Source organism: Aegilops tauschii, chromosome 7, assembly GCF_002575655.3.
Source record: "Aegilops tauschii subsp. strangulata cultivar AL8/78 chromosome 7, Aet v6.0, whole genome shotgun sequence".
NCBI classification, from domain to species: domain Eukaryota; kingdom Viridiplantae; phylum Streptophyta; class Magnoliopsida; order Poales; family Poaceae; genus Aegilops; species Aegilops tauschii.
Genome location: NC_053041.3, coordinates 121,616,552 through 121,643,013, shown reverse-complemented (window position 1 = coordinate 121,643,013; position 26,462 = coordinate 121,616,552). Strand labels below are relative to the sequence as shown.

Sequence of the window (26,462 nt, the reverse complement as noted above, 5' to 3'; positions counted from 1 at the left end):
TGCAAGTTTCATAAAGGAAACCAAGCTTTCTTTACACCCTCTGTAAGTCTGTATATGCTGTAACGTACATGGAAAAGCCAATCCAGATGGAGTTGCATAAAAACAAGGCAAGATCAATTTTTAGCATTGGACCATTGGTGGATAGCAAATTGCATACTAAAGATATGCTTCCAGGAAATTAAACATTCCAAACACAGAATATATTATCTCGCATTTCTTCCATACGAGGAGCTAAAAGAGTGACATCAATAATTATTACATGAAAGCAAATACATCAAGAGACTAGGTTCATTTCTTATAACTCAACATTCTCATCGGGGGGTCAGTTATAAATTCTTCATGGCTAACCAACATTGCTCAAAGAACCAGAACAACATGCACCCATAAGTGCATTTAAGGCTTATCCAACACACATCTTCAACTAGAATATTCACTAGTAGAAAAAGGGCCTTTAGTCCTGGTTCCCGAACCGGGACTAAAGGCCCTCCACATGGCCGCTGCCTGGAGGTCCACCTTTAGTCCCGGTTGGTAACACCAACCGGTACTAAAGGAAATTTTATGATTTTTTTTGAAAAAAAAATTTGAAATTTTTTTGATTTTCAAATTTCTGAATTATTTTAACCTCTAATCTCTAATCACCCCTCATCACTGCTCAATTTAACCTCTAATCTCTAATCACCCCTCATCATTTCAAATCATCTAACTTTTCGGACGGTCACCCATCCTCTCACTACTCCAGCTTGAGCACACTTAATTTCCGGGTTCTATTCTCCCTCGTTTCCAAGTCTGCACTTATTGTTTTTCTGACAATAGTAAGATGTCAATCCTATTAACCCTCAGGAATTTAGCTTGAGCATGAAGTCACACATTTCACTGTTTGAGTTTGAAACTATTGTTTAAAAAACAATAATTATTTAGTAACACTAATATTTCTTGAATAAGTAGTTTGACCATAGTTTGACCACAGTTTGACCATAGTTTGACCAAAATTCAAAAAAACTGAAATAATTATTTAGTAACACTAATATTTCTTGAATAATTAGTTTGACCATTGTTTGACCACAGTTTGACCAGATTTGACCAAAATTCAAAAAAACTGAAATAATTATTTAGTAACACTAATATTCTTGAATAACTATTTAGTAACACTAATACTTCTTGAATAAGTAGTTTGACCATAGTTTGACCAGATTTAACAAAAATAAAAAAAAACAGAAATTTGAGCATAACTTTTTTTCCTTTTAGAATTTGAGGATTCTAAAAATTTGCAAACAGGCCATGGGCTGTCAAAATCGGATGCAGATTTTCGTGCTGAACATTTTGATATATTATACGTTTTTTTCTGACATCGTATGCAAAAGTTATAGCCGTTTTACATTTTCCCTACACTTTTTGCAAAACATGTCCAAATTTAAGTTTTTAAATTTTCCTAACTAGTACATGTAGTAACATAACTACATCTGGAAGGATTTTAATTTTTGAAGTTTTTATCATTTTCTTTTGCTTTTTACAAAACTGAAAACGCGATCCACGCGCGGGGGGGGGGGGGGGGGGGTGGGGTTAGAGTTTGAAAATGGGACCTTTAGTACCGGTTCGTGGCATGAACCGGTACTAATGCCTCAAACCCCATTAGTACCGGTTGGTGGCTCGAACCGGGACTAAAGGTCTAACCTTTAGTACCGGTTGGTGCCACAAACCGGTACTAATGGGCATCGCACCCTTTAGTCCCGGTTCGTGGCACCAACCGGGACTAAAGGTCCCATTTGAACCGGGACTAATGCATGTACGGTGCCCTAGCCGCTCGAACCGGGACTAATGCTCACATTAGTCCCGGTTCATAATGCAACCGGGATTAATGCTCTTTTCTGGCCGAACCAAAGCCCTGTTTTCTACTAGTGATTTGGCATATACCCAATAATTGATGTTTACTAAGACACTGGAGCCATGCTAAATGTGTGAACCTTCACTGACCATCTGAAGTCCATTCCGCAAAACAGGGAGTGTAGGGTAGACCTTTTGACAATTTTACAGAAGTGCATATGACTTTCTGATTATCCATGTTGTATGATAGTATCTTCTCCCTACCGTCAGTCAGGAAAATCAAATTACATTCTGGATGAATTGCAAACATTGAGTAGGACTTACCGTTTTCGAGACGATCCCTTCCGAACAGTTCAAAACAATTAACTACCCACTTTAGGGTCCACTGACCACTATCATAATTCTCAAGAACCCAAACAGAGAGTTGACCATCATATCGATTCTCTATATGCCAAGCATACAAGTGTCCCTGAGACTGCCCAATGAAAGCACGAACATAGTTGTTTGTCATGCCAGGTGGCATTTTAATTTCCCTCCAAGCATTCCTTTTCATGTCCAATGTGACTATCGAATCATAAGCAGGGAAATGCAGAGTGCCATTCAACAAGGTGCTATGCCTTCTTCCAAAATTACTAACAGGATTTACACCAACATCATCACGCTGACTCTGCATGGAAGTCCATCCTCTAGTTTCCGATGAGTAGATCATTTTCGTGGACATGCCATAATTTGTGTCCAGGCGCACAAACACAACGAAGCGGGACGGGGTGGCCGGGTCAAAACCCAAGATGTACTTGCCTGGGCGGGAACACGAAAGGTGGCCGGGCAACTCTATAGGAGGCAACACAGTCCACTCCCGAGTAGCAGGATTGTAGACAACATAATCGAATTCCGCAACCTCGGGCCATCTAACAAATAGCCACGGATCTAGATCTATGCGATGATTCCAACCGCAGTCCCTAGGAGGGCGTGATATCCAGCATTGGCAGAGGAGAAGGCTGGTGCTGCATTGTGTGACGGCGAAATGTTTATATGTGCTGCCCAAGAAAGGGAGATCGTCGAGGTCGACCATGGGAGCACCTTTCCCAGACGAATTCTGGAAACGCCAACCAGGGCGCATTGTCTTCCGACCGTGATCGAAGTAGAAGAAGCCAGACAAGGTCTGCGGTGACCTCTTGCGGATGTCGGAATCGGAGCAGAGGGCGAGCCACTCCTTGGACACGCACTTGAAGCGGCACAGCGACCTGTAGGGCACCCGCGACAGGATGTCGATGAGAATGTCCTCCGGGAAGCTCGCCGTGGGCTTCTGCTGCTCCTCCTCCTCCTCCTCCTCCTGCACATGCTTATGTTTCTTCTTCTGCTCCTTCTAAAATTGGTGGCGACAGTTCATTCAGGTTCCCAGTGCCATCTCATAGACGTGTAAGATTGGAAGGAGGATGGGAGCAAACCTCAGACGCTGGGAAATTACGGCGAGGCTAGGCGGCAACGGTAACGGCGGCCGGGGTGAAGAACGGGATGAGTTCTCGTCGTCCCCGCCTCAGTGGGCGGTCGCCGGTTCCCCGTGCCCGTGCCCGCCCCTGCCTCTTCCTCCTGGCGGCATTGCCACCTCCGGTTCGGCACCCTCGGCAGGGGACCGTCACTGGCCGGCGGCACAGTTCGCGTCGTCGAGGGTTTGTGAAGGGGAACGGACGAGCGGCGGCGGGTTGGTTCGTCGTCAATACCTCATGAGAAGAATGGAATCGTTAAACGGGCTGTGCTGGTGAGTTCGGCCCAAATAGTTAGTTCTAATATGTTCTGAGCCCGCCCTTCAAGTGTTACTTGAAGTTCTGAGATGTCTCAAAAAAAAACTTAAGTTTTGAGACACCCTTAAAAAATTAGAACCTTTGAGATGAAAAAATAAAGGCGGCTGCGGAAATCAGTCAGGTCACGAGTCGTCTGATCCCGTGCTGTGTGGCCGTCGGAAGGGTCAACGCAGCATCCTCGCGTCAGGCCCCTCTCGTCATTCTTCCAAAACACAACGCTCATCCCTGCTTCGTCCTTTCTCTCCCACGCGTCGTCGCTCTGCCAGGCTCGTCGGTCATTGCTCACAACCATAGCTTCCTGTCGCACCTTGTTGTTCTGTTGCAACACAATGGAACTGCGGTAAAGGGCATTGAAGTGGCGGCGCCGCAGCATCGCTTGCAGCATCGGCCGTGCTGCGACAATAGGGGGTGGGGGTGGGGGAGCGGGTGTAAGTGCATCTAGTGCCCCTTAGTCATTTTGGTGTATTGAAGACTCATAGGTTAAGGGACTGATGCGTTTGTGAGTGTACACAGGTCTATAAGTCTATGAGGAGTTTGATATTTACAGAGAAAGTCGACCCCTAAAAATGAATATCTTCGACTGAAGATTTTGGATTTCTGAAGACTTTCTGAAGACTTTGAAAGTGAAGAAATTGGTGTGACCTTGAAGATTAGGTATCCATTCGAGGAACATGAAGCGTGAAGACTTTTGTTTTTGTAGTTTCATTTTCTCTTTCTTGAGTCATAGGAAACACCGTACTGTTAAAGGGGGTCAAGGAAATTCTAAGGAAAATTTTCCATGTGATGCTCAAATCAAAATCCTACACCTACCAATCCCTTCGAGTGAAGCCATTGGAAATCTCATACAGTTCAGTCAATTTCTTCAGTGACAGAGACGAAGTTCTTCTGGTCGCTGAGGAATTAGTTGTGACTGAGGAGTTAGGAATTCGCCAGTGCGGATTGCCTACACAGTGAGGAACATGATAGCCCTGAGGAATTTGATACTCAAATTTCCGACCGTTGCTGTGCTCCGCGCCAGCTGCCCCAAAATATCTACCCACCTAACGGTCATATCATTGAAGGGCATTTATGTCTTATCATGTCGGGCTGCTCCCTAGGCTATAAATAGCCGCCTCCTACAACCACTAGCTAGTTGGCTGCTCCGAGAGAAACTGACACTTGTCATTTGAGAGCAACCCATCCTCCGAGGACTTTGAGCGAAAATCATCAAGTGAGGAAACCCAAACCCAAACACCTACAAACCCAAAGTGATTGAGCATCACTGAAGAGATTGATCCTGCGTGGATCCGATGCTTGTTACCTTTGAAGACTGTGCTTCTTCCAGACGGTTAGGCGTCATGGTCTAGAGCATCGAAGAGGAATTGTGGATCGCCGAGTGACCGAGTCTGTGAAGGTTTGGCAGTCACCTGAAGACTTACCACGAGTGATTGGGCGAGGTCTATGTGACCTTAGCTCCAGGAGAATACGGTGAGGACTGTGTGTCCGGGACTGTGTGTCCTCAGGTTTAAATACCTAGCCGCTCCAACCAGACGTACAACTGAGACAACAGTTGGAACTGGTCTACCAAATCATTGTCTTCACCAAGCTTACTGGTTCTAGTTCCTCAACTCTTTCATTTCCTCATAACTGTGTTGTACACTTGTTCTTATCTGTGTTTGAATACTTTGACTGAAGACTTTCTCAATTTCCTCAGTTCAAATTCTCCAGTCTGTTTGTGTTCATCCTGTATTATCCTGTGTTTACGCTTTCTATACTCTGTGCTTGTCTTCATTTCATCGTGATGACCATGCTTATGTTCTGTTATGTTTACTTTTGAGTACTTATTCCGCTGCAAGTAGTTCTTCGCTAAGGAATTTCCTCACCCGCAAATTTCTCAGTGAAGAATTCATAAAAATCGCCTATTCACCCCCCTCTAGTCGATATAACGCACTTCCAATTGGTATGAGAGCAAGGTACTCCCTTGTTCTGTGTGATTTTGGTTTAACCGCCTGGAGTTTTAGTTATGTCGACCGCAGGTATGATCAAGGTCTCTGCTGGGTGTCCTACCTTCGATGGGACGGACTACCCCTACTGGAAGAATAAGATGTGAATGCATCTTGAGGCAATTGATAACGATCTCTGGTATGTTGTGGAAAATGGTGTTCCCTCAGTCACACCTTCTCTGAATGCTACTGATGTGAAGAGATTCAAGCAACTCGACTCCCAAGCGAAGAACATCATATGTGGCCATCTGAGCAAAGGGCAGTATGGAAGAGTGAGTGCTTTGGAAACTGCCAAGCTTATCTGGGATAGGCTGTCCAAAGTCAATGAAGGAGTCTCAACACAGCGTGACTCTTGAGTTGACATTCTTCGCAATCTCTTCAACCGCTTCAAAAGACTCGACAATGAAAATGTTCAACAAACCTTCGATCGCCTCACTGACATCTCAAATGAGCTTCAAGCACTTGGTGCCACTGACATCACCGACCATGAGGTGGTGAAGAAATTGCTGAGATCGCTTGATTCCTTATTTGATACTCTGGCACTGATGATACAAGAACGTGCTGATTACAAGTCACTTGATCCCGCTGATATCCTCGCGAGGCTAAATACTCATGAGTTCCAGCTTGCTGAGAAGAGAGATCTCTACGGTTCGAGCTATGGCAGATCACGTGCCCTAAAGGCCAAGGTCGTCTCTGAATCTGAAGGTGAAGATTCTGGTAGTAGCCTTGGTTATCCTGAAGAACTGAGCCAGGAGCTAGCACTGCTCGTGAAGAAATTCCAAAGGTTCTCAAGACGTGGTCGCTTTGGAAAATCCTCAAGGAGCAATGATTCCTCATCCAGTGACTACAAGAAGAGGTTATGCCACAAATGCAAGAAACTTGGTCACTACATTCAAGATTGTCCTCAGTGGGAAAAGGAATCAAAGAAGAAGAAATACAAGGAGTACAGTTCTGATGACGCGAAGAAGAAGAAGAAATCTTCAAAGTCTTCATCATCAAAATCTTCAAAGTCTTCATCTCACAAGAAGAGCAGCTCCAAAAAGGCTCGGGCATTCATTGGCAAGGAAATGGACTCTAAGGCTGCATCTGAGGAACATGAGGAAGAGGAGGCATCTAAGGAATCCGAGTCTGGTGTGGCGAGTCTAGCTCTCGCTACTGCATTCGTCAGCATGTCTATCTTCAACTCCGAAGAAAATGGCTCCACCAACAAGGCTGATGAAGGCAATGATGACTATGCTCCCACCTATTTCTTCATGGCAAAGGGTGCCAAGGTACTCAAATATACCTCCTCTGAATCAAGTGAGAATGAATCTGATGAAAATCTCAAGCCCAGCTACTCTAAACTTGCTAAGATTGCTGTGAAACAACAAAAGGCTTTTGAAAAGGTTCAAAACATGCTAGACAAAAGTGATGATATGTTGGGTGAAGAAATGGATCGCACTAAAACCTTGACTGAAAATCTTCAGAGACTTCAGTCTAGGTTTGACAACCTTCAAGGTCATCATAACACTCTCTTATCTGATCATGAGAAGCTTTCTTATGAATTTCTTCAAAGAAAGCAAGATGTTGAAAAGCTAAGAGTGAGTTATGAAGATCTTCAGAAGGAGCGCGATTCATTACTTGCTCAACAAATCAGTGCTACTCAATAAGAATTTGTTCCTCCATGTTTGAAGTGCATTGAATGTGAATCTGCTAATTCTTCACCTGAATGTTCAAATGCTTCTAATGTTACAACTTCTTCAACTGTCTCTGCTATCACTAATTCCTCATCTGAGAACATTGCTAGTATCACTGATGATGCAGAGCTGAAGGAATTGTATATGATAGGCATGTACAAAAGCCTCAAGGGGCATCAGACTCTTTGTGACGTGCTTAAAAAGCAGATCCTCAATAGGAACCCTAGGAAAGAGGGTATTGCCTTTGAGAGGAAACTCAATGCTGATGGTACTTATTGGAAGCCTGAGCAGTACCCCAAAACCTCATGGGTTGCTGCAAAGGGACCTCCAGTTGATCCATCCAATTTATCTCGCTTTACGTGTGAATCTCCTCATTCTTCTGATGAGTCATTTGACTCCAACTATAAACTGTTCAAAAATCAGAATGGTGAAGTATTTGCTAGGTATGTTGGCACTAACTGCAGGAACGGTTCCCCTATGAAGAAAATCTGGGTTCCCAAAAGGTGCCTTGAAAGTCTTCAGGTGAATGTCCTCATGACACCACCTATGAAGAATAGGAACCCCAGATCAAGTTCTTCATATGGACCAAATTCTTCATATGGATCCAAGTCCTCATACGGACCAAATTCCTCACGTTGATCAAATTCCTCAAAAGGATCAAAGTCCTCATATGAATATCATCGTGCTAACACCTCTGTTTCATAGGGAAGAGCTAAGGGCTATGAATATGAGCATTATTCTTCTAACCATTATGTTCATAAGTCGTCGAAGAATTTCTCTGCTTATTCATATGCTTATCCTAACTCCTCTTATGTGAAACGAAATGGACTGGCTTCTATGCCACCTTTCTCATATGGAGCTCGCAGAGTGATGAACTCTTTGCCACCCCTTCAGATGTGGGTGGTGAAGAAAAAGAACTAATCTCTTATGCAGGGTCAGGTCTCCAGACGTGCTCAAACGTCTGAAGAATTTGTTGGAGACCTGAAATTGCCTGAAAGGACGCAGGCTAATCATGAAGAAATGAACTTTCATTCTCACGTCCTCATATTGCTTTATCTGTTCTATTACTTGATGAAATCGATCTGATGAACTTGATGTCATATTCTTCACTGATGAAGTATATGAGTTCGTAAGTTGCACTAATTCATCTGCAGGATGATCAACCCAAAGCCAATGAGTGGGTCCTCGATAGTGGATGTACAAATCACATGACTGGTGACAAGAATCTATTGATGGATGCTCCCTTATCTCCATCGCATCTGAAGCATATCATCTTCGCTGACAAAGGCAAAAGTCAGGTATTGGGTCTAGGTAAGGTTGCGATCTCAAAGGATCGACACATGGACAAAGTCATGCTTGTCGAGTCCTTAGGATACAACCTCATGTCTGTCTCAATGCTTTGTGATCTTGATATGGTTGTTGTCTTTGGCAAGTATCGTTGTGTTGTGATCATGGAAGCTAACCATTCCAAAGTCTTCAAAGGCTTTAGGAGAGGAGACTTGTATATTGTTGATTTCTCTACAGGACCACAACCAGCCGTATGCCTACTTGCAAAAGCTTCAGAAGGCTGGCTATGGCATCGATGACTCGGACATGCAGGCATGAGGAATTTGCAGACGCTTGCGAAGAAGAAGCATGTCATTGGCATTGAGAATGTCAAATTCCTCAAGGATCACTTATGCGGAGCCTGTGAAGCTAGAAAGATGACCAAGGCCAAACATCTAGCGAAGACAATCATGACTACCACTCGACCATTTGAATTGCTTCATATGGATCTCTTTGGTCCTAACCATTATTCTGCAGTTACAAATGATGCATCTCTATATGTCTTTGTTATTGTTGATAATTACTCTCGTTACACATGGGTACATATTGTCACTTACAAACATGAGGTGCAGGAAGTCTTCAAACGATTTTCCTCGAGGGCTTCAACCAACTTTGGTGTGAAGATCAAGCACATCAGAAGTGATAATGGAACTGAGTTCAAGAATTCTGGTCTTGATGACTATCTTGATGAACTTGGTATTACTCATGAGTTATCTGCTCCTTATACTCCTCAGCAGAATGGCGTTGTGGAGCGCAAGAACATGACTCTTGTTGAGATGGCTCACACTATGCTTGATGAATACAAGACGCCTCGTCGTTTCTGGATTGAGGCAATTGATACTGCTTGCCACATCATCAACAGGGTATATCTTCACAAATTCTTCAAGAAGACTGCTTATGAACTTCTCACTGACAAGAAACCCAATGTGAGTTATTTCAAAGTCTTCGGTGCTAAATGTTGGATTAGAGATCCTCATCACAACTCAAAATTTGCACCGAAAGCACATAAAGGTTTTATGCTTGGTTACGGAAAGGACTCGCACACCTACAGAGTCTTCAACAACGTTCACCACAAAGTTGTTAAAACTGTAGATGTGCGGTTCGATGAAACTAATGGCTCGCAAAGAGAGCACCTACTTTATGTGATAGATGGACCAGCACCTAAGGAAACTATCAAGTTCAAGGCTACTGAGGATTCCATTCCGACCGAAGAATCTGCTGAAGAATTCATTCCGGAACATGAAGAACGTCGAGCTAATGCACCTGAAGGAAATGGTGCTGAAGAAAATGGTGCTGAAGAAAATATTGATCAAATTCCTCGACGACAACCAGCTCATCCTCGCATTGCAAACGAAGTGCAAATTGAGAAAATCACCGATGACATTGAAGCACCAGGTCCTCTCACACGCTCAAAAGCTTCACATTTGTCTAACTTTTGTGGGCACTTTGCTTTTATCTCTACCACAGAGCCCACTAAGGTAGATGAAGCATTTTTGTAGCTTGAGTGGATTCAAGCTATGCAAGAAGAATTACATCAGTTCAAGCTCAACAACATCTGGGAACTGGTCAAACGTCCAGATCCTCGCAAGCACAATATCATTGGCGCAAAGTGGATCTACCGCAACAAGAAAGATGAAAATGGCCTTGTGCTGAGGAATAAGGCACGGCTTGTAGCTTAAGGCTACACACAGGTTGAAGGAATTGATTTCGATGAAACTTTTGCACCTGTTGGTAGACTTGAGGCTATTCGCATATTACTTGCTTATGCTAACCATCATGATATCACTTTATATCAAATGGATGTGAAAAGTGCATTCCTCAATGGTAAGCTTGAGGAAGAAGTATATGTTGCTCAACCCCCAGGTTTTGAAGATCCAAAACATCCTGACAAAGTCTTCAGACTCAATAAGGCCCTGTATGGCCTCAAGCAGGCCCCTCGGGCGTGGTATGATACTTTGAAGGAATTCCTCATGAAGAAAGGCTTCAAACCCGGTTCACTTGACCCAACTCTTTGCAATAAATCCTATGATGGTGAATTGTTTGTGTGCCAAATATATGTTGATGATATTATCTTTGGCTGTACTGACCAACGTTATAGTGATGAATTTGCCTATATGATGAGTGAAGAATATCAAATGTCTATGATGGGAGAATTGAAATTCTTCTTAGGTCTTCAAATTCGTCAACAGCGCAATGGCATATTCATATCTCAGGAGAAATACCTCAAGGACATACTGAGGAAATTCGGCATGCAAGATTGCAAAGGGGTCAAAATTCCAATGCCCACAAACGGCCATCTATGCACTCATGAAAATGGTATTGACTTCGATCAAAAGCTACACCGAAGGAATCACACCATAAGGCTGTGAAGCATATTCTTCGGTATCTAGGTCACACACCAACACTTGGATTATGGTACCCCAAGGGCTCGGCTTTTGATCTCATTGGATATTCAGACTCTGACTATGCTGGTGATCGTGTGGACCGCAAGTCAACATCTGGCACATGTCATTTCCTCGGAAGATCTTTGGTCTGTTGGTCCTCGAAGAAACAGAACTGCGTATCACTGTCTACTGCTGAAGCTGAGTACATTGCTGCTGGTTCTTGCTGTGCTCAATTGCTATGGATGAAGCAAACTCTCAAGGACTACGACGTCAATGTGAAGAATGTGCCTCTCTACTGTGACAATGAGAATGCAATCAAGATTGCTCACAACCCAGTTCAGCACTCGAAGACAAAAGCACATTCAGATTCGTCATCATTTTCTTCGCGATCATGTGTTGAAGGGCGACATTTCTATTGAGCATGTGAAGACTGAAGAATAGCTAGCCGATATGTTCACAAAGCCCTTGGATGAGAAGAGATTTAGCAAGTTGCAGTGTGAGCTAAATATCTTAGAATCTTCGAATGTTCTTTGAAAAGGACACTCATCCTAACACTTATGCAAAATTGATGACTTAGATGCGCAACAGATGAAGAAATTTTTTCTTCAATCAATCAAGAATAACACTCTAAGTGTGAAGAAATTAACGAAGAATTTGATTCTCAGAACCCTACGACAATTGTACGCGGTGTCTGAAATCATCATTCTTATACGATGGGTCACGCCACCACCAAAAGTTGAAAATCTTCAATTTGAGTTTTTCCTCAGTTTTGAAATTCCTCAGTTGTTCATTTTCTTCAACTTTGCATTGTCTTCACTGTTTTCCGTCGTTTTTCTTCATTGGCTATATTTATATATATGAGTTTATGTCCTCTACAACATTCACTTATTGCTATTTCCTCAAGTTGCTTTTTCTGCTAAGTGAATCTGATCGAACCATTCTCCCTCTATGCTATACTCAACCCAATCTATTCACAAATTCTTCATATGCGTTCTATTTGAAACTCGTCCAGAATCTTCACTGTGTCCTTGTCAGCTGAAGAATTTGCGAACGGAACTTTTAACTTATCTTATCTAAATTTTCGGCTTTGCCGCTCAAACCGTTCCACATTCCACGATAACACTTATCTATTCACCCACGATCTCACACGATCGCCACCTCTCAGTACGTGGGTGACACATGTCAAGCGAATGAGAAAGGTCAGGGGCACGTTCGTCCAATTTCTTCAGGCGAACAGTTTTTCACCGTGGCTATAAATACCCCTCCCCTTCCTCACTTCTCTTTTACTCCGCTCGACCTCACTCCAGCTTGAGCTTCTCAAACCCTAGAGCCGCCGCTACTTCATCGTCGCCGGTGAGGAAGAGCTTCACTGCCTCGACCTCGTCGCCGTCGTACTCGCGCCGGCTGCGGATTTCTTGTCTCCGCCGCCGTCGTAGCTGTCTTCCTCAGCTGAGTTAGGGCGTGGAAGATCTGAGCTGACGAACTTCACATCTACACTTCCCAGTTCATCGTGTTCTTCGTCCAGGGTAACTAAAAGTTACTTTTACTGCCCTCTTTGATTCAAATGATTTCTACAAAATCTTCAAAGGTGTTTTTTTTCATATCCTCACACACTAAAACACCTCACATGTCATCTGTTCTTGATTCATTTCTCTAAGCAATATTTTTCTTCATGATTCCTCAATTGGGTGCATTTTTGATCTGTACAACTCTGGAACCTAAGACAAAGAACGCTTAGCGAAATTCTTCAAGACTCATCTGGTCAAATTCCTCAAACTTGTTGTTTTTGCAAAACCTTCTGAGAACGCATATGACCTCTTCAAATTCCTCGCAACTATACTCTGTTCACAGGTACTCATGTCCGCTGCTGAATCACTAGGTTCTCATCAACTTAACTCATTTGCAGCATTCCTCGAAGAAAAGTTGCACACATCTTCAGAAAATTCAGTTGTTCATATTCCTCATCTGAAGAAAATGGCTGATGGAAAGAAGCCACAGAAGGGAGGAAAGAGGCCTGAAATCAATACTGCCTTTGAGATCCCTGATGACATATACAAGGACTATTGCACTCCTGATGAGGCCAAGTTTGGCAAGGAGGACAAAAATCAGTGCAAGGTGCGCATTCAAAGAATTGAGAGGAGATGGGCACGGGAATGGAGGGAGTACAGGTATGTTACTCCCAAGTATATGAAGAAATTCGCTCTAAATCCTCCATGCCCAAGACCTCCGTTTGCACCTGGCCAAGAAGCTGATCCTACCAGCCTCAAGCGTGGTGAGGATTATCCTGATGAATGGGCCAAGCGCCAGGCCAAACTGGCCAAACAGGCAAAAGAAGCAGTGAGGAAACTTAACGAAGACTCTGCTGCTGCTGCCACTGCTGAGGCCTCTGCAAGCAAGCCGAAGAAGGCCATGGCAAAGAAGCCTGCTCATAAGCCAAGTGCTTCACCCTCAATGCCCTCACGGCCAAGTTCCTCAGCAATGCCCTCACGGCCAGATTCTTCAAAGCCCTCACGGCCAACTCCTCAAACTGCTCCCGCTCCTCCGCCAAAGTCCTCAGCTCCTCCGACTAAATCCTCTACAACTGTGCATCTCGCCACGTCCCAAAGGACAACAGGCACCTTTATTGCCTCATAAGCTTCTGCTAGTTCCTCAGCTGCACCAAATTCTTCAACTGGCCCCTCTCTCCTGAAGACAAAGGCCACTGCTGAACATGGCTCTCGCCCAAGTCCTCACAAGAAGCAGGTCACCTTCCAAGTGCCGTCTGATGAAGACGAAGCTGATGATGAGGAACTTGCCGAAATCATCCGAGATAGGCAAGTCAAGGCCGCTAGAGCCAAAGGCAGCAATGTGCCATTGCTTCTGGATCCGAAGCTGATCCTAGACTTCATCGACCTACAGCACAAGGATCCCAACACACCTTTGCCAGAGATGAACCTCACTCCTGGTCGAAGTCATGTTTTGACTGCCTTCATTGAAGAAGAGAAATGGAAATTTGAATAAGGAAGAAGAGTGAAGAAAGCGCAGTACAAGAAACAGCGCTTTCTGAAGCAAAATGTTCTGAAGCTTTCCCCTGAAGAACTCGTTGCCTTGCAAGCTGAGATCAAACAACTGAGTGATGAATTTGATCGCTACTATGCTGACTGGCTTGGAGCCAAAGTCAGATTTGTGAATTTTACTGAAAAGTTCACTTCCAATGTTGCAGCCCCAACGCAACAAGAAAATCCTCAGGCTGAAGCATCTACTCAGCCGACTGAAGAAAATGTCAGCACCGCTGATGATATTTAGGCTGCTGAAGAAACTCAAAGTACCAGGGCAACCACTAGTGTTGCGCCTGAAGAAAATGTCAGGACAGCTGAAGCTTCAAGGGCTGTGCCTGAGGAAAATGAAGAAGTCAGGGCAACTGCATCAGTTGCGCCTGAAGAAATTCAACCGATTTCCTCTGCTCCTTCTGCACCTACCCCAACTCTGATCCTTCCATCTGCATCAGATGTGAAGAAGACCAAGGCTGCAGAGCGTGCAGCAGTGAAGAAAAGGAAGGCATCAACTTCATCAGATTCTTCAGCTCCGAAGAAGATGAAGCCGCTGACTAGTTCATTTGACAACCCAATTGATGTCTTTCCTATCACAACCATGCCATCAAAGGACCTTGTTCCTGAAAGTGCGTTATATCGACTAGAGGGGGGGGGGTGAATAGGCGATTTTTATGAATTCTTCACTAAGGAATTTGTGGGTGAGAAAATTCCTTAGCGAGAACTACTTGCAGCGGAATATGTACTCAAATGTAAACGTAACAGAACACAAGCATGGTCATCATGATGAAATGAAGACAAGCACATAGTACAGAAAGCCTAAACACAGGATGAAGACAAACAGACTGAAGAAATTGAACTGAGGAAATTGAGAAAGTCTTCAGTCAAAGTCTTCAAACAGATATGAACAAGTGCACAATCACAGTTATTAGGAAATGAAAGAGTTGAGGAACTAGAACCAGTAAGCTTGGTGAAGACAATGATTTGGTAGACCAGTTCCAACTGCTGTCTCAGTTGTACATATGGTTGGAGTGGCTAGGTATTCAAACCTGAGGACACACAGTCCCGGACACACAGTCCTCACCGCTTGAGCTAAGGTCACACAGACCTCACCCAATCACTCGTGGTAAGTCTTCAGGTGACTTCCAAACCTTCACAGACTCGGTCACTCGGCGATCCACAATTCCTCTTGGATGCTCTAGACCATGACGCCTAACCGTCTAGAAGAAGCACAGTCTTCAAAGGTAACAAGCATCGGATCCACGCAGGATCAATCTCTTCAGTGAAGCTCAATCACTTTGGGTTTGTAGGTGTTTGGGTTTGGGTTTTCCTCACTCGATGATTTTCGCTCAAAGTCCTCGGAGGATGGGATACTCTCAAATGACAAGTGTCAGTTTCTCTCGGAGCAGCCAACCAGCTAGTGGTTGTAGGGGGCAGCTATTTATAGCCTAGGGAGCAGCCCGACATGATAAGACATAAATTCCCTTCAATGATATGACCGTTAGGTGGGTAGATGTTTTGGGCCAGCTGGCGCGTAGCACAGCAGCGGTCGGAAATTTGAGTATCAAATTCCTCAGGGCTATCATGTTCCTCACTGTGTAGGCAATCCGCACTGGCGAATTCCTAACTCCTCAGTCAGAACAAATTCCTCAAAGACCAGAAGAACTTCGTCTCTGTCACTGAAGAAATTGACTGAACTGTATGAGATTTCCAATGGCTTCACTCGAAGGGATTGGTAGGTGTAGGATTTTGAGTTGAGCATCACATGGAAATTTTTCCTTAGTATTTCCTCGACCCCCTTTAACAGTATGGTGTTTCCTATGACTCAAGAAAGAGAAAATGAAACTACGAAAACAAAAGTCTTCACGCTTCATGTTCCTCGAATGGATACCTGGTCTTCAAGGTCACACCAATTCCTTCACTTTCAAAGTCTTCAGAAAGTCTTTAGAAATCCAAAGTCTTCAATCAAAGAACTTCATTTTTAGGTGTCGACTTTCTCTGTAAATATTAAACTCCTCATAGACTTATAGACCTGTGTACACTCATAAACACATTAGTCCCTTAACCTATAAGTCTTCAATACACCAAAATCACTAAGGGGCACTAGATGCACTTACAATCACCCCCTTTTTGGTGATTGATGACAATATAGGTTAAGTTTGCAACGGGGATAAACATATGAAGTGTAAATACAGATATTGAGGAATTTGATTACAAGATATAGAAGAACCCCCCCTGAAGATGTGCATAGTGAGGAATTTGCTTTTGAAGCAATGCACACTTGAAGAGTAGAATCATGGAGATCTCCCCCTATATCTCGTAATTCATACACGCATTTGACATATAATATGAAGAATTTGAAATGCATGATGAAATATGGTGACTGAAGTAATTCAGCATGCGTGCATTAACATTAACGAGGAATAAGCATGCAGAAAAACACAACAAAAGTATCAGGCCACCATAGAGTTTAAGTTTACAACTCGATCCAACAAAGTCATCAAAAGAACGAGAGTTGTAACTTAGAAAAAAACGCCCATATAAGATAGACCCGCTTGAATACTAACTCAAATTTCTCCCCCTTTGTCATCGAATGACCAAAAGGATCGAAAATGAGGACTAACACCCCTGAAGAATATCATGTTGATGGAGGAGCGCCAGCGTTGTTGGGGTCGTGTGTCGTAGTAGGGCCTGCCGCAGTGTCGTCCAAGTCTTCATGCTCGTCGGTTTCGCACGATGAAGAATATGAGCTGGCCACCAAGGAAGGAACCTTGACCTTCTTGTATTTCTTCGGTGGAGGAGCAGACCAGTCAAAATCTTCCTTGAGACCCATTTTCTTCAGATCTTCTTCACCATATACATGAGATAGAATAGCCCAGGTGTGACCGAAGACTTCATGGAGGTAGTAATGGTTTTTCTTCACTGCATTGTGTGTAGCAGGCATGTTGTGAAGAATTGAACCAAACTGACGCTTAACCCATTTATGGTTTCGATCCACCTTTTGGTGAAGACTAAGAAGTAGCTCACGGTCAGTCATCACACGAGGAGCAGTGGCTTGAGGATTTGGCTTGGATGCATGGGCAGCAGAATCATGAGTGGCAGAGTGATCATTGGTGGAATAAGATGCAGCTTTGCGAAACTGACCATCCAATGGACGAATGCCTTCATCAACAACAGCAGGTGCCTTGCCCTTTTCGTCAGCTGAGGAATAGGTCCGCTTGAGGACTTCGATTGGGGGCAAGTAGCTGAGGTGATTCTGAAAATCAGCCTTGTAGTTGAGTGAAGACCATGTTCTGAGGAATCTCATATTCCATGGTGCATAAGGCTTCAGCTCAAACGGAGAAAGTGCAACATTTGCCAGAGTCCTCATGAAGAAATCATGGTAGTTGACGGGTATGCCATGAATGATGTTGAATACCAGATTCTTCATGATGCCAACAATTTCCTCATCAGAGGAGTCGTGGCCTTTTATTGGACTCATAGTCTTCGTCAGAATGTGATAGACTGTCCTTGGTACATCTGCAATTCCTTCACGAGGAATTTGGTCCTTGAGGCTTGACCAGGTTTCAGAGGCTTCATAAGAACTTGCATATAATGGGCAGTCAGTTCAGGCTCTTGGTACAGGCAACGAGCTCCTTCAGGTGGAGGACTGATGGGCAGGGCGTGAAGTAATTCAGAGGCCGGTGCCTTGTAGTGAGTGTTTTCTGTCATCCAGTCCAAAACCCAGGAGTTCACATCGTCAGCATCTCTTGTGATGTGCAGTGTTGCGTAGAATTGAAGAATGAGCTCTTCATTCCAATCAACTATGTCTGTGCAAAAGTTGAGGAGGCTTGTGTCATGAAGCACACTGAGGACAGGAGTGAAGCATGGCAGTGATTCCATGTCCACATGAGGAATATGCTCGTGGTCGAAGACTTTGTCCTTGTTGAAGAGCAGTGAAGAATAGAAGTTGGCCTGGCTGGCGGTCCAGAAGCGCTTCCTTCTCAGACGAGCGGAATCATAGGGATTGTAGTCAGTGAAGAACACATGCTCGCCGAAGAAATCATCAGCCTTGAATTTCTTCTTCTTTGAGAATGGATCCTTCGGTTTGGGCTGAGGGGTGTCAGTCAATTGCATTATCACTTCAGGAATCGCAATCTCAAGTTCCACAGGCTGAGGAATTTTAGCTGCTTCTTCAGTGACAGCCTGGGTCTTCAATTCTTCAGTTTCATTTTCTTCAGCACTAGTGGCTGGAATTTCGTCATGGACAGACGGTGTGGCATGTGGTTCATCAGAGCCCATTTGTACTGTAGTTACTGGGCACTGAGGAATTTGTTGCAACGGTGTGAACAGTGGAGAGTTGGGGTGCTGACTTTCCCAAAAGTCATCATTCAGCACGGGTGTGGTACAACCAATGTCCACATCTTCTTCTTCTATTTCTTCAACGCCGGCCTCTTCAGCAGTGAACTGAGGCACATGCGAGGAAACTGTGGGGGTTGAAGGGATTGTATCCACTTCAATTTCTTTATCCAACTGCTCTGACGAAGCAACAGAAGGATTCTCTTCATCTGATTCGCTAGGAATCACATATTCTTCATCATACGGAACAAGGTCCTTTGATGGCATGGTTGAGATAGGAACATCATCAATGGGATTTGCAAACGAGATGATCAAAGGTTTCATCTTCTTCGGAGCTGAAGAATCGGATGAAGTTGATGCCTTCCTTTTCTTCACTGCTGCACGCTCTGCAGCCTTGGTCTTCTTCACATCTGATGCAGATCGAAGGATCGGAGTTGGTGTAGGCACAGGAGGAGCAGAGGAATTAGGTTGAATTTCTTCAGGCACAACTGATGCAGTTGCCCTGACTTCTTCATTTTCTTCAGGCGCACCACTAGTGGATGCCCTGGCAATTTCTTCAGCGGCTGGAATGAAGTCATTAGCCCTGGTGCTTTGAGTTTCTTCAGCAGCCTGAATGTCATCAGTGGTGCTTGCATTTTCTTCAGTCGGCCGAGCAGATGCTTCAGCCTAAGGAATTTCCTATTGCGTTGGGGCTGCAACATTTGGAGTGAACTTTTCTGTCAACTTGACAAAACAGAATTTGGCTCCAAGCCAGTCAATGCGGTACACGTCAAATTCATCACTGAGTTTCTTGATCTCAGATTGAATACTGACAAGTTCTTCAGTTGTCATAGAGACAACGTGTTTCTTCGAAAAACTCTCCTTCTTGTACTGCGCTTTCTTGATCTTCCTGGCCTTTTCAAACTTCCATTTTTCTTCTTGGATGAAGGCAGTCAACATATGACTTTTGCCAGAAGTCAGCTTGAAATCAGGCAAAGGAGTGTTTGGGTCCTTGTGCCAGAGATCAATGTAGTCGAGGATCAACTTTGGATCCAACAGCAGAGGCACATTTGTGCCCTTGGCTCTAGCGGCCTTGACCTGCCTGTCTCTGATGATTTCTGCAAGTTCTTCATCATCAGCCTCGTCTTCATCAGACGACACTTGGAAGGCGACCTACTTCTTGTGAGGACTTGGGTGAGAACCTCGTCCAGCAGTGGCCTTTGTCTTCAGCAGAGAGAGACCAGTTGAAGAATTTGGTGCAGCTGAGGAACTAGCAGAAGCTCCTGAGGCAATAGAAATGCCCGTTTTCCTTTGGCACGTGGCGCGATGCACAGGTGCTGAGGATTTGGTCGAAGCAGCTGAGGACTTTGGTGGAGGAGCCGAGGACTTTGGAGGAGCAGGAGCAGCTTGAGGAGTTGGCCGTGAAGGCTTTGAGGAATCTGGCCGTGAGGGCATTGCTGAGGAACTTGGCCATGAGGGCATTGAAGTTGAAGCACTTGGCTTATAAGCAGGCTTCTTTTCCATGGCCTTTTTTGGTTTGACAGAGGCCTCAGCAACAACAGCAGCAGCAGAGTCTTCGTTGAATTTCCTCACTGCTTCTCTTGCTTGTCTAGCCAACTTGGCCTCGCGCTTGGCCCATTCATCAGGATAATCGTCACCGCGCTTGAGGCTGGTGGGATCCGCTTCTTGGCCAGGTGCCAAGGGAGGTCTTGGGCATGGAGGATTTAGTGCGAATTTCTTCATATACTTGGGAGTAACATACCCGTACACCCTCCATTCCCGTGCCCATGTCCTTTCTATCCTTTGTATGCGCACCTTGCGCTGATTCTTGTCCTCCTTACCAAACTTCGCCTCATCAGGAGTGCAATAATCTTTGTATATGTCATCAGGGATCTCGAAAGCAGTATTAACCTCAGGCCTCTTTCCTCCTTTTTGTGGCTTCTTTCCATCAGCCATTTTCTTCAGATGAGGAATTTGAGCAATGGAATTCTCTGAAGATGTATGCAACTTTTCTTCGAGGAACGCTGCAAATTAGTTAAGTTGATGAGAACCTAGTGATTCAGCAGCGGACATGAGTACCTGTGAACAGAGTATAGTTGCGAGGAATTTGGAGAGGTCATATGCGTTCTCAGAAGGTTTTTCAAAAAGAACAAGTTTGAGGAATTTGACCAGATGAGTCTTGAAAATTTCACTAAGCGTTTTTGTGTTAGGTTCCAGAGTTGTACAAATCAGAAATCCACACAATTGAGGAATCTTGAAGAAAAATATAGCTTAGAGAAATGAATCAAGAACAGATGACATGTGAGGTGTTTAGTGTGTGAGGTTTTGAAGAAAAACACCTTTGAAGATTTTGTAGTAAATAATTGAATCAAAGAGGGCAGTAAAAGTAACTTTTAATTACCCTGGACGAAGAACACGATGAACTGAGAGGTGTAGATGTGAAGTTCATCAGTTCAGATCTTCCACGCCCTAACTCGGCTAAGGAAGATAGCTACGGCGGCAGCGGAGGGAAGAAATCCGCGGCCGGCGTGAGTACGGCGGCGACGAGGTCGAGGCAGTGAAGCTCTTCCTCACCGGCGATGATGAAGTAGCGGCGGCGCTAGGGTTTGAGAAGCTCGAGCTGGAGTGAGGTCGAGCGGAGTAAAAGAGAAGTGAAGAAGGGGAGGGGTATTTATAGCCACGGTGAAAAACTGTTCGCCCGAAGAATTTGGACGAACGTGCCCCTGACCCTTCTCATTCGCTTGACATGTGTCACCCACGTACTGAGAAGTGGAGATCGTGTGAGATTGTGGGTGAATAGATAAGTATCGTGGAATGCAGAATGGTTTGAGCGGCAAAGCCGAAATTTTTGATAAGATAAGTCAAAAGTTCCGTTCGCAACTTCTTCAGCTGACAAGGACACAGTGAAGATTTTGAATGAGTTTCAAATAGAACGCACATGAAGAATTTGTGAATAGATAGGGTTGAGTATAGCATAGTGGGGGAATGGTCCGATCACATTCACTTAGCAGAAACAACAAGTTGAAGAATTAGCCATAAGTGAATGCTGTAGAGGACATAAACTCATATATATCTATATAGCTAATGAAGAAAAACGACGGAAACGGTGAAGACAATGCAAAGTTGAAGAACATGAACAACTGAGGATTTCAAAACTGAGGAAAAACTCAAATTGAAGATTTACAACTTTTGGTGGTGGCGTGACCCACCGTATAAGAATGATGATTTCAGACACCGCGTACAATTGTTAGGGCTCTGATAATAAAATTCTTCGTTAATTTATTCACTCTTAGAGTGTTATTCTTCATTGATTAAGAAAAACGTTTCTTCATGTGTTGTACATCAAAGTCATCAATTTTGCATAAGTGTTAGGATGAGTGTCCTTTTCAAAGAACATTCGAAGATTCTAGGATATTTAGCTCACACCGCAACTTGCTAAATCTCTTCTCATCCAAGGGCTTTGTGAAGATATCGGTTAGCTGTTCTTCAGTCTTCACATGCTCAATAGAAATGTCGCCCTTCAACACATGATCACAAAGAAAATGATGACAAATCTGAATGTGCTTTGTCTTCGAGTGCTGAACAGGGTTGTGAGCAATCTTGATGGCACTCTCATTGTCACAGTAGAGAGGCACATTCTTCACGTTGACGCCGTAGTCCTTGAGAGTTTGCTTCATCCACAGCAATTGAGCACAGCAAGAACCAGCAGCAATGTACTCAGCTTTAGCAGTAGACAGTGATACGTAGTTATGTTTCTTCGAGGACCAACAAACCAAAGATCGTCCGAGGAAATGACATGTGCCAGATGTTGACTTGCGGTCCACACGATCACCAGCATGGTCAGAGTCTGAATATCCAATGAGATCAAAAGCCGAGCCCTTGGGGTACCATAATCCAAGTGTTGGTGTGTGAGCTAGATACCGAAGAATATGCTTCACAGCCTTATGGTGTGATTCCTTCGGTGTAGCTTGAAATCGGGCACACATGCAAACACTAAGCATAATATCTGGCCTAGATGCACATAAATACAATAAAGAACCAATCATGGAGCGGTATACCTTTTTATCGAAGTCAATACCATTTTCATCAGTGCATAGATGGCCATTTGTGGGCATTGGAATTTTGACCCCTTTGCAATCTTGCATGCCGAATTTCCTCAGTACATCCTTGAGGTATTTCTCCTGAGATATGAATATGCCATTGCGCTGTTGACGAATTTGAAGTCCTAAGAAGAATTTCAATTCTCCCATCATAGACATTTCATATTCCTCTCTCATCACACTACAAAATAAAGACACATCCGTGACATTTTGGGCCGAACGAATTTTTTTCTGTCATACATATGACACTTCTATGACGATAATTGTGACAAAACCCTGTATCATCATAGATGTGGTGGGCTCCTACTTCTATGACAAAAAATCATGACAGAAAATGGGCTTTTCGTCCTAGGCGGGCCGGAGACGCAGTTGCATGACATTCTTTGGGTCGTCCATGACGGAAAAAACCGTGGTAGAAGCGAGGGCAAGGAAAATTTCGGGGAGTTCCCGGTTACAGTGGGAGGTCGGGGGCCGAGCGATGCACGTTTCTCTCGTACACGCACGCGCGTGTGTGCGAGGCATTGGCTCTAACTAAACCCGAGCGAGGCGTTGGGCTCTAACTGAACCCGAGCAATTGCACTGCAGGCTACGCGTTACTGAACCCGAGCGATCGATCGATAGCTGTTAACTGAACGCGATCGAGCGATTCCTTCGCTACTGCTGCTAACTGAAGCCGATCGATGCTGCCTCTAGATGAACAGTGAGCATTGCTTGGGGGGGGTTTGGATGAACAGTTCCCGGTGGGGGTGGATGAACAGGACCCCGTGGTGTTGCCTCTGGATGAACAAGACCCCGATCGATCGAGCCGGTTGGGGCTGCATGTACAGGACCCCGTGGAGGGCAGGATGAACAGTACCACCCCGTGGAGGGCAGAATGAACAATAGACGGTGGAGGGCTGGATGAAAAGTAGCCCGTGGAGGGGTGGTTGAACAGGAGCCCGTGGAGAGGGCTGGTTGAACAGTAGCCGGTGGAGTAGTGCGTGGTGGAGGCTGGATGAACAAGAGCCCGTGGATGAACAGTCTCAGGTGGAGGCTGGAGGAGGTCGACGGTGGATGAACAGTAGCCCGTGGAGGCTGGAGGGGGTCGACGGTGGAGATGAACAGTATCCCGTGGAGTCCCGTTTTGTGGTACACCACACCCCTCCCGATGAACAGGACCCCCGTTTCGACCGTAGCGCTCCAACACAAGTCCGTTTCCTCCGTTTTGCGGTACGCCACACCCCTCCCGATCAACAGGGCCCCCGTTTCGACCGTAGGAGGTCCGTTTCCTCCGTTTTGTGGTACGCCAGACCCCTAACTATGAACAGGATCCGGTTTCAAACGTGGCCGGTCGAACACAAGGCCGTTTCCTCCGTTCTGCGGTACGCCATGCCTCGTTTCCATCGGCTGTTCCGTCCAAGCCCTCCCGATGAACACGACGACGCATTCCGTTCCGACCCAGCCGGTTGGCTCCCCATGAACACGACGACGACGCTGTTTCTCCATTCCGACCCAGCCATGAACACGAGCCCTGGCCGTACGTATGCGCGAGTAGGCGTTCGAGACCCTGCCCGTATGTACACATACGTGGCCGTATTTTCTTTCTTGCACCCTGGCCGCTGTACGTATGTGTACATGCTATGTGCGCACCTCTACTATGACACGTACGCGCCTCTACTACGACACGTGCGCGCCTCTACATCAACCAGTATATATGTACGTACACGTTCACGACCAGAATGACAATGCTACGTACGCTTCGACCAGGTGGGTCCCGACTGTCAGGCACTTCCTTGCCTGCGAAGATGTAGCTGGTGGGTCCCAGCAGTCAGGGGGGTGAATCGTTTTTTTGCCCGGACGCACTTCCTTACGTGCAAAGATGTAGCTGTTGGGTCCCAGCAGTCAGGGGGAAACGTTTTTTTCGCAAAATACAGTGGCCCATCCGGTGGGTCCCAGCTGTCAGGTGGAGGAATAATTATTTTCCGCGTAATAAGGAGGTCCGCGTAATAAGGAGGCACTTCCTTGCTGCGGCCGTGGACCCAGCTGTCAGCCTCTCCACGTACAGTCCACGTCCGATGGAAGTCGTTCCTTGACCACGTCGACCACGCTGCGCCGAGAGCACCAAGGCGGTGGACGACAGCGAGGCCTAGGAAGGGGACGACGCGGAGCCGGGGAAGACGCGGCAGTGGATGCCCATGCGGAGAGGAGTACGAGGGTTCACCGGTTCGGCTGCGGTGTGAGGCTGCCGTCGCCGCAGGGCCTGGCTAGCGGTAGGAGTAGTAGGGGGCGATGAGGCCTCAACGGCAGCACAGCCGGCCACTGGAGGCAGGAGCAGGCGGTCTCCCCGACGCTGGTTTGGGCGGCTGGTGCAAGAAGAGCAGCGATTGAAGAAGCAGCAGGACCGTTCGATTCAAATCCAACGGTTACTGCTGCTAGAATCGTTTGTTGACTAAGTTGACAAGCCCTGCGTATGCGTCAACTTAGTAGGCCCACAGGTCTGCCTCCCAACCGGTGCGCCCCAGATGTCAGTGGGAGGAATCATTTTTTCGCGTAATAAGGAGGCAGTTGATTGCGTGCGGCCAGGCCAGCGGAGGGAGTAGCACTACTAGGAAAAGGGTTATAGATAATATGGACACTAATGGTGCACCACACATGTGGTGCGCCACTACTATATACTAATGGCGCACCATGTGTTGGTACGCCATTAGTGTCCAAATACTAATGGCGCACCACATCCACGGTGCGCCACTACTAACATTTTTTTTTCAAAACTAGTAATGGCGCATCAGGGGATAGTGCGCCATTACTAGTTTAACTAGTAATGGCGCACCACACCCTCGGTGCGCCACTACTAACCAATTTTTTATTTTTTTTCAAAACTAGTAATGGCGCACCGAGGGGACAGTGCGCCATTACTAGTTTTAACTAGTAATGGCGCACCACACCCTCGGTGCGCCACTACTAACAAATTTTTTTTAATATTTTTTCAAAGTTAGTAATGGCGCACCGTGGCTGTGGTGCGCCATTACTAACGTTGCCCAAAAATTCCACCGAATGCATCCCCCCGGTGGACCGCCTTTTCAGTTTTAGAAAAATAAAAGAAAATGTCAAAAAAATAAAATAAAATAAGTTTCCCATGTAATATGTGGTCTAGTTGTCGGGAAAATTTACAAATATGAATTTCGACTTTATTTGAAAAATCTCTCTGGAATTTGTGAAATGGGCATAACTTTTGCATACGAACTCGGATTAAATTTTTTTTATATGAAAAATCATCTACTCGAAAAGTTACATACGATTTGAACTGGGGGAACCCTGTTCAACATCTTCAAAATCCCCAAAAACCTAACAGAACGAAAGATACGGGGCTTTTAAGATTCTAGAGGGGGAAAATGGAAAAAATTTCAAACTTACTAGTGGCGCCCATTTGCTAGGTGCGCCACTAGTAACAGAAAAAAAAATTGGTTTCAAAAAATCTTTTTTTTGGATTTTTTCTTTCAAAATATGATACGTAATATGATCGGGAAGTTTGAAATATTTTTTCAAAATTTCATCACACTCATGAACATGAAGAAAGTCCTAGACATCAACAAGGTTTAATAGGATTGATATGATAGATATATCAACAAGTGCCTGTGCAGTGAGCTGGTGTTGGGGTTGGATAGAACTGCGAAGTTAAGCGTGCCCGGGCTGGAGTAGTGTGAGGATGGGTGACCTTCTGGGAAGTTTGACCACGGAGTGTGATTTGACTTGAGATTAAGCCATAGTGACCCGAGATTAAGAAAAAAAATTTGTGAATTTTTTTAAAAAAAATTTGAAAAAAATACCAGATACTAATGGCGCACCTGTGGTGCGCCATGAGTAAAAAATTCTAATGGCGTGATGCTAGTGGCGCACCTATAGTGCGCCATTAGTAGCCAAAACAGGTGCGCCACTAGCAGGCCTTTCCTAGTAGTGTAGGGTGGGCCGGGGAAGCCTGTGCGGCATCACAATGGGCCAAAAGAGGAGGGAGCAGGCAGTCCCGCCGGCGCTAGTTTAGGCGGCTG

At 45.1% G+C, this 26,462-nt stretch overlaps 1 pseudogene; it reads right to left on the bottom strand.

Moving 5' to 3' along the window:
- Positions 1 to 1,963: 1,963 nt before the first annotated feature.
- Positions 1,964 to 3,421, bottom strand: LOC109760931 (F-box protein At5g07610-like; annotated as a pseudogene).
- Positions 3,422 to 26,462: the final 23,041 nt, after the last annotated feature.